The sequence below is a fragment of the Varanus komodoensis genome, unplaced genomic scaffold (genome assembly GCF_004798865.1).
Source record: "Varanus komodoensis strain SLA01 unplaced genomic scaffold, ASM479886v1 scaffold121, whole genome shotgun sequence".
NCBI classification, from domain to species: Eukaryota; Metazoa; Chordata; class Lepidosauria; order Squamata; family Varanidae; genus Varanus; species Varanus komodoensis.
In genome coordinates, this window is record NW_025335353.1 from 30,474 (window position 1) to 44,397 (window position 13,924).

The following is a 13,924-nucleotide window of genomic DNA, read 5'->3' on the forward strand; positions in this document are numbered from 1 at the left end:
AATAGTAATCCCCCTCCTGGATATGTTAGCTGTCCAGAGATGATGCTGATAGTTGTCCAGAGACATTAGTAATTGGACGGCATACAAATTTTATAAATAAATACATAAATAAATAAGACTAGGACAGCGGCTCCTATCATCCCCAGCCAGCACAGTGCTGGGTCCCATCTTCTAGAAAGTGAAATGTTAGGATCCTGACTCCTCATTTGGGTTGTCTCCGATTCCTCCAACTCAAGACTTGGATGAATTGCACTTGAATCCAGCAAAAACAAAAAAAAAGGTCTCCAATGCACGTTCAGTTGACCGGCAATCCTTGCACCAGGCTGACCTGACTTTGATCTAGGTGTAGGTGCAGCACTTGATGCGCAGGTGGGGCAGCCCACCTGGGAACCGCACGCGGCCCCTTGGCTTGTGCAATGGGGGAAAGGTGCGATGCGAACACGGTCAGTGAAATGAAATGAGATGAATTCAAACACAATCGGCCTGCAGGCCTCGCTCGGCGCTGCCTTGAGCGGCGGTCTTTGTTCCTTGCCTGGCAGGGGCTGCTGGGTCCTGTGCGCCCCCCCGCCCCCCGCCCCACTTGCAGCGCGGAGGAAGGAAGCCCCGCGAGCAGCCCCAAGACGAGGGGCTCCGGGAGGGCCCCCGATGGGTCCTGTGCCCCCCCGGGGGAAAATCCCCTGCGGGCTCTTTGGGGTGGGGGCCCTTGCTCCCCCCGGCTGCCGCCTCCCCTCCCCCCCCGTGCCGCCCCCTCCCGGGCGGAGCTTTCCTGCCCCTCGCGGGCCCCCGGCCCCCCGGCACCCTCCGCACTCACCGGGCCCTACGGAGGAGGCGTCGCGGGGGGAGAGGGGCGTGTGGGGCGAGGGGGGCCAGGCGAGGAGGGGAGCAGGAAGTGGGCGTTCCGGGGCCTCTCCAGGCAGCTGGACTCGCTCGCCTTAACCCTGCGCTGGCCGCGCCGCCCACCGGCTTTCCCGTGTCCCCGGCCGGGAAAAGGAGGCCACGTTCGTGGATCGGCCCTGCTGCCCCGGCGCTCCTTGCAATCTTTGCTCGTGCACCGGGCCAGACAGACAGACGGACGGACGGACGGACGGACAGACAGAGCCCTTCTGCGGTTGCTCTTGAACCCGGACAGGCACCGCACGGCACCTTCCTCTCTGATTACAAGTTCCACCATCCCCAAGCAGGACGGTGACGGGAGTCGTGGACCAGGCGTTGCAAAGGCGTAATTCAGCTCCCCACAACTTGACACCCACCGGGGGCGTTGGGCTGCAACACCCATCAACCCCCATGCTGGCTGGGGATGATGAGCGTTGCAGCCCGGCATCTGTGGAGGAAGGCAGCAGGTTTGGGGCAGGGTGGGCTAGTTAAGTAATCTGAAACTGCCATTCCTAGAGTCAGTGAAGAAAGAAACCCTTTTCTCTCTTTCTCGGGGCTAAAACCCAAAGGGGTCTCCCCCTGAAGCTTATGTCTGGGCGCTTCAGGACAGATCAAAGGAGGGCCTTCAGACAGCATGGTGTGAAACTATGGACTTCACCTCCGGATGCAGCAGTGGCCAGCAATTTGGACAGCTTTATGGAAACATTTGTGGAGAAGGAAACCATCCGGAGCTACTAGTCCTGACTGCTATACACTGGCTCGGGTATCAGAGGCAGTATGGTGGGGAGCATGGGCTAGAGGGGGCTGTTGCCTGCATGTGGGTTTCCCAGAGTAGCTCCTTGGCTGGACCAGCTCGACCCCTGGCCTGAAGCACCAAGGTCCTTTTGGTGTTGTCATGGCAAGGACAATGCTCATCACAGCACAAAGGTGGGTTTTCTCTGTGCTCAGCCTTTCTCTCCCCCAGTTCCAGTTCTGTTAGCTCCACTCCAGTTCCTTGGGAAAGCTGGTAAGGGATGTTGAGAGGCAGTGTGGTGTAGTGGTTAAGAGGGCAGGAGTGGGATATGGGAGATCCGGATTCTAGTCCCCCCTCAGCCATGGAGCTCACAGGGTACAAGACTCTCAGCCCAACCTACCTCCCAGGGTTGTGAAGATAAGTTTGAGAAGAGGAGAAATATGAAAACTGCCTTGAGTTCCTTGAAAGGAGAAATGGTTGGATATAAATCCAATATATAGATGCAGGTGGCGCAGTGGTTTAAACCGCTGAGCTGCTGGGCTGGTAGATCGAAAGGTCTCCGGTTCGAATCTGCACAACGGGGTGAGTTCCTGTTGCTCCGTCCCAGCTCCTGCCCACCTTGCAGTTCGAAAGCATCCAAATGCAAGTAGATAAAAAGGTACCACTTTGGTGGGCAGGTAACAGCGCTCTGTGCACCTCGGTGTTTAGTCATGCCGGCCACGTGACCATGGAGATTGTCTGCGGACAAACGCTGGCTCCCTCGGCTAGGAAACGGAGATGAGCACCGCCGCCTAGAGTCAGGCATGACTGGACTGAACGTCAAGGGGAAACCTTTACCTTTAAATGAGGGTCTGGGAAAACTGGAACAGGCAGGAGAGATGGCTCTCTGCTGGAGGGACTGTGGAAGACTTAGGAGAAGAAAACTGGACAGGAGGGAGTGGATGGGACTGAGGAGGGCTATTAAACTTGATGGCATTGCAGTGGCTCAAACTCTTGTTGCAAATTATGGAGAATTCTCCATTCTCCGATAAGCCAAAAGGTCTTAAAAACTATGTCACTGAAAACTGGAGCTTCCCAATGCACAATATCACTTGGAACGCAGGTGAATTTCAGAGCAGGGAACTGGGTGGGAAGAAAGCCCCGAGGAGCATGGACACCCCAGCAAGATGCGTGGGGCGGTGATGAGGGTGCTAGATGGCAGCAAACCCAACCTCCCCACCCCCCAAATCTCTTTTGGACTGCATTGTGCAGGCTTCCAGACCATGCGGGTTGAGGCTGAGAGGAGCCGAAACCTTGACGATTCGGAGGGTCCCCGGTCCCCAAAGACGACTTTTTTTGCATTTGAATCGTCCTTGCAGGGACCTGCAAGTTTCTTCTTCCAGGTGGATTGTTTTTCCAAACCAAGGAGGAACAGAGTGGTGGGTTTCTGGGTGAGGATAGGTGATGTCTGTCTTTTGATACCGGACACTGCCTAATTCTTGCGTTTGTCTGTTTTCATGCCCTCAGGAGAAGCTCATCTGGGAACATTTGGTTTTGCTCTTGAAGGATCTGCTGGTACCTTGATTTCTTTATTTCTTCACATATGTATCTGCTGTCTATAAATGCCAAAGACCCTCCTAGGCAGCTTCCAAGTAACAACATTTTAATACTTATTAAAACAGTTAAAAGACTAAAACATTAAAACAACAGCAATTAAAAATATAAAAATGGCCACCAGCTTTCGTAAGGGCTAAATATTCCTTTTTTTTTTTTTTTTTTTTTAGGTATGTCTCTGCCGTGACCAGGAAAGGACTCTCTGGCCAAGTGATGCTAAGCTGGGGCCACTTCGCATGGTTCTGCCCCTGTGAATGGACAAGGAGATCCACTGACTTACCTGGGAGCTGGCTTGGACACAGAGAACATGGATGTTCCGGGCTTGGCAGGAGTGGAAGCAGGCAGAGGCCCTTGTGTCATTCAGGTTGGGAACAGTGGGGGATTCTGGGTGAAGGCCTTGTGGAATATCTGGTATCGGGACAGCACTGGCTCAGATGCAGTGCACCAGCACGTGAGAGAAGCTTGCTGCCAGGAGGCCGCAGGTCCCCAGGACGGCTCCTCAAACTCTGCTGTCAGTGGCTGAAGTCGGAAAAGCTGTCGTGAGGCGCAGCCCGGTATGTAAACATCGCACGCATTCTAGAGCAATAAAACTAAAGTCCTTTAATGCTAATTGTCTACAAGTTTTACAATTCTATAGGTAAGTTCCCTAATAGCGGTCCTTGCGAAGCAGATGTCAGCCCTATAATGGCTTCTCTTCCTGGGCCCACGTGGGATCATTCTCCCAAGTCACGCCTTTCCTCCCTCTTACGCTGTCTACTTTGTAGCTGTTCAAATCGGTGTAAAATACGTCTGTTCTGGGCTCTTGAAAAATCCACGACACCTGTTGTGTCTTCTGTTTCTGGCTCAGGGAGATCAGCATCGGGGGGCGGGGGAGAGGCAGTTTGCTCTGCCTCCTTCTGAGTAGAACTTGCAGCTTCCTCTTTCTCATGACTCTCTGTCTCTGATAAAGGTCCAGGCATTTGCTCAGCGTGCTGGGGCTCAGAGGAAGACGCAGCAGCTGGCTCGGCCGTCCCTGCATTGGGTTGTGGGGTCGACTCTTGGGCACTGGGTGCCAAGTGTGGTGTAGTGGTTAAGAGCATGGACTGGGACTCAGACGATCTGGGTTTGAGTCCCCGCTCAGCCATGGAGCCAATTGGGTGACTTTGGGCCAGTCACAGACTCTCAGCCCAACCTACCTCACAGGGTTGTTGTTGTGGGGATAAGATGGAGGAGGAGATGTAAGCTGCCTTGAGCCCTTTGTAGGAAAAAGGCAGGATATAAATAAAAAAAAAAGTGTAAGGTCTCGTGAGTCACTGTTTCTGTCAGAGCTTCATGCACGACAAAAGCACACGAAAGCTCAGATGCTGGACCTGGTGGTCCTGAAGCAGTTGCCGACTGTCCTTCGCCCAGAGATGGGGAACTGGGTCAGGGAATGTGGGCTGCAGACCAGTTCCCAGGCATTGGCCTGGCAGAAGGGTTTCCTCCTGAGCCAGGTGGAAGACAGAAAGCAGGCAGAGGAGCAGGTGAGAGGGTTTTATCCAGATGGATCCATGAAGGGGTGGCAGACAAATGCACATAAGGATAGCTAAACTGTTCCTGTTTGCTGCAGTTCTCTGAGGGACCAATGGAGAGATTTTACAGCTTCCTTGTTGCTGCCTACACTTCCGGGAAACAATTTCCTGGATGTGGATAGATCAGGGAGGTGGGCAGCTCTTCAGGTCTGCAGGGAGAGAAAGAGCCAAGACTGCTCTGGCTATCTCTGCTCTTACAGGTAAATGGGCTGATAACAGAAGTGGCCACTGAGGCAGGGGGAGCTGTTATGGATGCCAGACTGAGGTAGCTCTTTATGAAGTTCCTGCAGGAATGTGATGGGGCCAATCCCTTGCTGGGAGTATGAACAGGCCATATGTCAACTTGATCTTCGTCTCCTGATCTTACAACCCCTCACAAGCCAACCCAAAATCCACAGTGTCTGGATTCAGGCTTCACAATAATCCACACTCAGTGGTTGGGAGTTGGTTGTCGTAGAACCATGGGCTTTTAGAATGTGTGTTCTTGTGTTGTCTGAACTCAGCAGCACTTACAAACCATGGTTTGTTATACGTGAATAACCCATGAAGAGAACCCATGGTTGGTTGTTGGGTTGTTAAATATGGGTTGTTCATGGTTAACAAACCATGGCTTATTATCATGGCTGGGTTTGGACAATAACCCATGTTTCAACAACAGCTCATGGTTAGTGACAACCCACACCCAATCCGTCCTCAGCTCTGAATCAGCCTTTAGTAAGACAACCTTTGTGAGGCAAAGAGGCCACAAAAAAAATCCAAGCGTCATTATGACGACCAGCGTGGTGTTAGGTTGCAGGTTGATTTTATGTTTTCAAAAATGGAAGCTCAACCGTTGCCTGTTATTTTCTTCTTCCTGCTGGTACCTGAAATTTTCATTTTGTCCAGCAGAGCCCAGTTTGAACATCAGCGAATCCTCCATCAGGCTGACTACAACACCCATCATCCTTTCCTCTACTATTTACCCCTCTCCCTCAGTCAATCTGCTTTTCATATTCTTTGCCTGGCAAAGAAATCTGGTGATTCTGAACGCCTGATTTTTGGTGATCTTTAAGAAATGAATTATACTATATGGAGTCTGACATTCTTTGTGTCTATCCCTGGAAACTGTGGACTAGTTTTACCCTTATCTGGAGCACTGATACCTAACCTCTGTTTTTAAATGAGCTTCATTGCAATAATTTAATACATTCCTAGCTCTAAAGCATGACTTTAAATTTTAGCCAAAATGCCTGCTTATAAGAAGCTGCTAAAATGCATATAAACATATTTTTATCACATTTCTGCTGACTTTTTAGAGCAGTGAAATGCTTAGAGAAACCTATATAAAAGCAAAGACAGACAATAAGAATAATGCTAAAAATAATAAGCAACCTCATGGTCACTTCAAAAGCCCCTTCCTCTCCCCGAGTTTCCAAAACTCTCTCGCCAAGCCTGCAAGGTCGTCGTCATTTTCAGAACCTGGGACATGAAGACTCTGGGATTCCTGCCAAGAATGGCGGCTTGGATCTCTCACTAAATCAGGTTCTGGGTCAACTTACTTTTCCTTTATTCTCACCAGTTTGCTTTTTGAGAAATGAATATCTCACGACTGGCCGTTCCCCCATGGCAGCCATTTTGGGAATGGGCAAACTCTCCCACGGCTGCCTTTTTGTAGGAGCATCGAGGGCACTCTCCAAAATCCAGATGTTCCCACCAGCCCAAAGAGACTGGGAGCTCGTGCTCCACACATCTCCCCACACATTGATGTGGGCCTGAAAGAGACCCCCTCTTTCCTTTGCATCGGTCAGAGGGGCCTTCTAGGAAGGCTTTGAACACAACTGCGGACGCTCCAGATTAAGAACGGCAGCTCTGCATCGCCTTTCTCATTTCTCCCTGCCTTGTCGTCATCCAGGGTCTGGTGTCCTTCCAGGAATAGCTGTGCGTTTTGCAGAGGAGGGGTGGGCCCTGCCGGATCTAGACCAGAGGGCTCCGCACAGGGAGGTCAAGGAGGAGAATTATGGGAATTGGATCTCTCTGGGCAAGGCTGCCCCGTGGTCTGGGCTGACCGAAATAGAAAACAGGGATTACGGTGACGTTTTGTCAATAGCAAGGGGTTATGTGAGTCTCACAGAGGATTTATTTATTTAGCATATGGCATTCGTAGCCAGGGAGTGCCCAGTGTTTTACACACGGTAGATGTCCTGGCAGCCAGCAGTTGCACTGGAGCACCACTGGGGGGCGATCTAGTTTCACCCCTGCTGGCCAGTGATGCTCTTGGGGAAGTTAGCTCTCCCGGGGCTTTCCTCCACGGATCCTTCCCGAACAGATCCAGGCAGATCCAGTGCCGTTACAAACATAATAATATAAAAACATAATAATATAAAATTAAAATTATCAGTATAAAATAAGTAAATAAATAATATAGGAGGAGAAAAGAGAAGGAAGAAGAAGTTGCCCTGGCCAGATCATATATTTTAACAATTAAAATGATGTTTAAATACAAAGGTCTTTACCTGGCGCCGAAAAACCCGTAACGACGGTGCCAGGCGGACCTCTTTGGGGAGTGAATTCCATAGGTTGGGCGCCACCGCAGAGAAAGCCCTCCTCCGAGTACTTACTTTCCTAATTTCTTTCATGGGCAGAATTTCTGGGTGGGCAGAAACTAGGGATGAGTGATGGGGCTCACCCCATCTTGCAGGGCTGGGATAGAACTGCTGGAGTTCCGACCATTTCTAACTGACAGTTCTGGCGTCATTAAGCTGCTTTGCCTCAGTGGCCCCTCATTGAGGATAATAGTACTTGTGCCATGGTTCTGGGGGCACTATTTGCATATTTTTGTTTTTTTACTAAATTATTTAATATTCTTCTATATCTATTAGCCAGAACTCTTTGGGCAGTGTTACCTAGAGGTATGAAGTGCTAGGAGAAGGCAAAAAAAGGAAAAATTGGAAGACAAAGGTTTGTTTTTGTTTTTGTCCTCTTCAACACAATTTTTGTCCTCTTCAACACAATTTGCCCATCACTGTGTCTGTCCTTGTTCTGGAGCCAGAGTGAGACTTTGCTCTGTTCTTCAGCAGTGGATGATGTCTGAGGAGCACTTGAATACATCAGGCAAATTAGTTAGCTCTTTTAAATGTTGCATGTTTCCGTTTTGTTATCGGTCACCTTGAGACTTGTTTGAGGAAGGCATATAAGAAATATAGAGAATTAGTGTTATTACACTGCCTTTATATCGCATCTTTTTTTTCTTTTGTGAGGAACGCAAGGCAGCTTACAGGCATTATGCTAATAGGTGGCTTTTATACAAATTTAATAAATAAATAGCTCTATTTCACCCTCACAAAAACAACCCTGTGAGGTAGGTTGGACTGAGAGTGAGTAACTGGCCCAAAGTCACCCAGGGAGTTTCATGGCTGAGTGGGGACTGGAAGCTGGATCTGCCAGTATCACTCTAACCATCCCTCCACACTGGCTTTCATGATAAGAATATGGATAATGTGAAGAATTCCCTGGTAGACCAGCCTTCAGGTTAAATGCTGCACATTGGATTCTTGAGAGGCCTGTCAGAGAAATAGCTGGAAAAAGATGGGTTGTTTTGTTCCAAGTTGTGAAAGGGACCTCGTTGACTGAAAGCTGTTTGACTGCAGGCTGAACATGAGTCAGCAGGGTAATGCGGTGGTCAAGAGGGCAAATGCCACCCTTGGTTGCATAGCCAGAAGTGTGGCTTCTAGACTGAGAGAGGTATTACTACCACTCTATATGACTCTGGTGCGCCCTCAGCTGGAGGATTGTGTTCAGTTTTGGGCCCCTCATTACAGGAAGAAGATAGCCAGGTTGGAGTTGGTGCAGCATAGGGCCACAAGGTTGGTGGCCGGTTTGCAGGGCAAGCCATATGAGGTGAGACAGGGAACTGGGTCTCTTCAGCCTGGAGAAGAGGAGACTCAGAGGGGATCTGTTGGCAACATACAGGTATGTGAGGGGGTGTCACGCGGAGATGGGTAGAGACCTGTTCTCCCCTGCAGAGGAAGGCAGGACACGCTCCAAGGGAGCCAAGCTCAGGGAGCCAAGGTTCCATTTGGATGCCAGGAAGCACTTCCCGATGGTTAGGACCCTGAGGGTGTGGAATGGGCTTCCACAGGAGGTGCAGGGGCCCCATTAGTGAGGGTGTTGAAGGATAGGTTGGACATGCATATGGTAGGCATGTCATGAGTGGAGCTGGCTGGAGCCACAGGTCAGACTAGATGGCCCGGGAGACCCCTTCTGACTTGCTCTGTTTCTATGTTTCTAAGTTTGGAGGAAATGTTAAGGCAATACCATAAGGCCCCATATCTGCCATGGTCCCATCTAGCCTTCTTCAGACAGTGCCCTATAGCTCTCAGCAACCCATGGCTGGCTGGGTGGAGCTCCAGCTCCTCTGGAAGGCATGGGGTCCCGGAAGACTGGTCTGCTCCAGCTGGGGGAACTCTGCAAGGCCTCAGCTGACGCTCTTCCTTTTGCTGCTGCTTTGAGCTGCTTCAGCTGGAGATCGTGGGTGCAAACTGTGACTGGAGATGTGCAGAGCATTTAAAGCATCTCTGAACCATGCCAGACCGGCTTCCGGATAAGGTACATCAGCAGGGACTATTTAATGGGTGTGTTCACATGACATATCTCTGTATGGCTGGCACAGATCACAGTTGTTTTCCATGATCTGTCCAAGAGATGCTCAAGTGGTTTCCACATCATCGTGGTTTCTATCTTTCCCTCTCTGTCCTCCCTCTGTTGGCATGTATCCCATCAGCACCTGTTCCTGAAATTCATTCCCAAGAGGCATCACTTCCTGCTTGTGTCACCTGCCTCCTCCTCACTGGTCAACACATAGAGACTGGATGACCGGAGCAGCTCCTGCAGTTTCCACTCTTTCCAGGGAACTCTGTGGTAGTTTCATAACAGGACTGTGGTTTCCTGGTTCAGACAACAGGAAAAGCTATGATGGTACGCAGAAACCACAGAACAAACTGTATTGTGGTTTCTAAATACCAGACTTAATATCGAAATACCACAGATGGGTTCCAATAGCACGAGAGACTGAAAATGGTAAAAAAAAAAAAAGCATGGCACATGAACCCAGCTGCTTCACCTTCCAGAAGAAGAATTTTCTATTCTGTTTTCCACCTAGCAGTGAATTGACTTTGTTCCCAGATTTTATGGGCTTCCTTTCTCTTGACCACAACATGCCTCTCTCTACTTCTGCATGTGATGAGGAAAATGGTAAAGGAGACAAACAGTAGAGGAGGAAAACTGAAAGAAAGCAGAAATTGAGGAAGATGTCCATGTTTCCTGAAGGCACCAACTTCATTGAATATCCCCAAGGAAACAAAACAAGTGTCTTCTATAAGTATGCAGAAATTGCAACTTTCCAATCAAGTCTTGCCACACATCAAAGAGTTTATACTGAAGGGAAGTCCTATAAGTGCACTGGATGTGGAAAGAGCTTCCGTCAAAGCAGAACTCTTACTTCACATCAAAGAATCCACACTGGGGGAAAGCCATAGACAGTGGTGCCTCGGCTCACATACGCCTCAGTTCTTGACCAAATCAGGTCGCGAACAGAAATTTCATAAAAATTTTGCCGCGGGTCACGAACTCTGCATCGGGTGATGATCACGAGCGCACCCGCCTTCCCTGCAGGGGTGCGATCACGGTCATCGGGGGGAGGGGAGATGGCCACATTCATTCTGGGGGGGGGGGGAGATGGCTGTGATTGCGCCCCTGCAGGGTGTTCCCTGCCCAAGCGCACCTGTGCCCGCCTCCCTCCTCATGTGCACCCACGATCATGCCCGTCTCCCCCCACTCCCCCACATGATCGCTGCGGGGGGCGGGGGGGGAGAGGAGATGGCCATGATCTTTGTTGTTCTTTGTCACTGCGTCAAATTTTTGTGAGTGAAAAAAATAGTTGCAGAACGGATTAACCTTATTTACACTGACCCTTATGGGGAAATTTGACTTGGCTCATGACCGATTTGGGGCACGACCAGAGTCCTGGAATGGATTGAGTTTGTGAGCCGGGGTACCACTGCATATGTTCAGAATGTGGAAAGGGCTTTAGGCAAAATACTCATCACTCTCAACATCGAAAAATTCACACTGGGGAAAACCTGCATCAGTGTGCAGAGTGTGGGAAGAGCTTTGGTGAGCACAGTGGCCTCCGTATACATCACCGTATCCACACAGAAGAGAAACCTTGCACCGGCTTAGGGTGTGGAAGGAAGTTCAAGGGCAGCAGCATTCTTAGAAGCATAGAAACATAGAAACAGAGCAAGTTAGAAGGGGTTTCCCGGGTCATCTAGTCTGACCCCCAGCTCCAGCCAGCTCCGCTCACAACATGCCCACCATGTGCATCTCCAGCCTTAGGTCACATAAAAGGAATGCGCATGGGAAAAACTGCCTGAATGCTCAGAATGTGGGAAAGGCTTCAATCCCAATATAATCAAGGAGTGTCCACAGGGCAAATGGCATATGAATGCTTGCGGAAGGGTTTCCTCCAGAGGAAAAGTTAAGGAGACATCAAAGAATGCACACTGAGAAAAATCACTATGATCAGAGTGTGGGAAGCCAGTGTGGGGACAAACCTCTGAACTAGACAGACCTTTGGTCAGATCCAGCTGGATTTCTCTTATGTTCAATCCTCTTTAGCCAAAGGAAACTCCACCAAAGTGGGAAGCTGTATATATAATTAGAATGAGATATTATTTTGTACTTGCTGTCTGTTGGCAGGGGATGTTTGGTATTACTTGGCAAGTTCATGTTGGTTAAGGGGTTGTTCTTTTTTTCCTGTTGTTTCCCACTGTATTCATTTATTTATTTTTCTTAGGGTTTTTAATTAATTTTTTGAAACACAAATTTCACCCAAATGAAAAGAAGGGAAAGAATCTTCCTGAAATTTACATGGAGTGTTATCCTGTGTTCTTTCAGTAACATGTGGGGACCCTAAGATCATTTGGAGACCCAGCACTACGGACCTCGGTGTTGGGGCTCCAAAAGCTGAACCCCTGCCTCACAGTTAGCACAGAAAGAGCCATGCTGGCTGCCTCCCCCAAATTGGCCATCTAGATAAAACAGATGCCAATAGGTGCAAAGATCGCTGTCACCACATTTTGGAGCTGTATGTGCTGAAAGCATCCTGAGGCACTCAGTTCATTATGTTATCGGAAGCATTTTCCTTTCCAGCACTGTGAGATCAGTCAGTGAGCTGTCAAAAGGGCAGGGAAAATCCACCTATGTTACTTTTGTGATAAGCTCCACACAGCAGGTAAATAATTTAGAGGAACACAGGCATCACTAAATCTTAAAAGAGCATTGTGTTGGGTTTATTCATACAATGACCTCCAGCTTAAAGAAGCTACCACATTTGAAGCCAAAACAGGAAGAAATGAATGCTTAGGGCCATGTTACTCCCGGCGGTTAGCTGAGGGAGACAAGCTCATTAAAAAGTTACAGAGCCCCATAGATACAGCATGAGAGCCAGTGTGGTGCATTGGTTAAGAGCGCGGGACTGGGACTCAGACGATCTGGGTTCTAGTCCCCGCTTGGCCATGGAGCCAACTGGGTGACTTTGGGCCAGTCACAGACTCTCAGCCCAACCTGCCTCACAGGGTTGTTGTTGTGGGGATAAGATGGAGGAGGAGATGCAAGCTGCCTTGAGCCCTTTGTAGGAAAAAGGCAGGATATAAATCGAAAATGAAATAAGTGTTACTGCACTCAGCCACACAACAGCAAGTGAGAGCCTAGGTGGACCCCAGACCCAAGCCAAAGGAGCCAGAGATGAGCCAGAGAGCCAGAAACAGTTTTGTTCCAGTGCACTTTAGAATAAATGCTCCTTGGGAGGAAAGCTGTGGCAAATCTGGACGGCATACTAAAAAGCAGAGACATCACCCTGCCAACAAAAGTGCATATAGTCAAGGCTAAGGTTTTCCCAGTTGCAACGTATGACTGTGAAAGCGGCACCATAAGGAAGGCTGAGCGCCAAAGGATTGCGACCTTTGAATTGTGGTGCTGGAGGAGACTCCTGCGAGTCCCTTGGACTGCAAGGTGATCAAACGGTCAGTCCTAGCGGAGATCAACCCTGACTGCTCTTTAGAAGGCCAGATACCGAAGATGAAACTCAAATACTTTGGCCACCTAATGAGAAGGAAGGACTCCCTGGAGAAGAGCCTAATGCTGGGAACAATACATGGCAAAAGAAGGAGGGAACAGCAGAGGATGAGGTGGCTGGATGGAGTCACGGAAGCTGTTGGTGTGACCTTAAGTGAACACCGGGAGATGGTGGAGGACATGTCCGGAAGGCCTGCAGGAGTGTCGTCCATGGGGTCGCGATGGGTTGGACGTGACTTCGCAACTAACAACAACAACAAAATTAGAGCCTAGAAAGTTGCACTCCAGCACATGTGTTTTATACCCTACATAAGCAATCAGATCACCAAATATATACCTAACACATGAATACATCTGTGCATGCACCCCTCCCCCTACTGTTAGCTTCAGAGAGTCCTTTCTTCTGCCAAGGACCAGACATTTCCCATCTCTATTTCTTTTCTGATCGAGATTCACACAGGCTTGCCATGTTCTTACGCCCTGCACATTTGCGATTTTTAAGGCTAAAACCTTTGGTTACTGTATTGGAGGTCAAGCTAGCTTGTTAGCTGTGGGTTACACAAAGTTCATTTGTTCTTATCCCTTCTGAGGCAAGAAATTCAATGTGGCTGTTGTGTTTTTGCTATGTGGCCTCCCTATGGCCAACTACTTTTGGGGTGTTTTGGGGTGCTGCCATTGCTAACAGTTTTTTTTCCTGAATAAGGTCCTTCTGACACATATGTGAGAACAGCGGTTTATGGATAAGGCAGGTTAAGATCATTGAATTCCCTCTTCCATTTGTCTGTGCGTCTTGCTTATTCTCAGACGCTTAATTTTCCTGTGAATTGCGAGTCAATGTAACTGTATAACCTCAGGCAATTGTTCGAATCGCGGAGGCATTTCTGAACCTGCAAACGCAGCTGGGCAAAACCAAGATTCCAGAAAAAGTTGCAATTGTATATGCTGCCATGCCAGCTGCCCCCTAGTTTATTCTGGGGGACTGAGCCAATTCAGCTGCCAGGAATCGACAGAATAGGGTTCACTCGGCCATCAGGGAATGCAGTTGTAAATAAGGCGAGTTCCT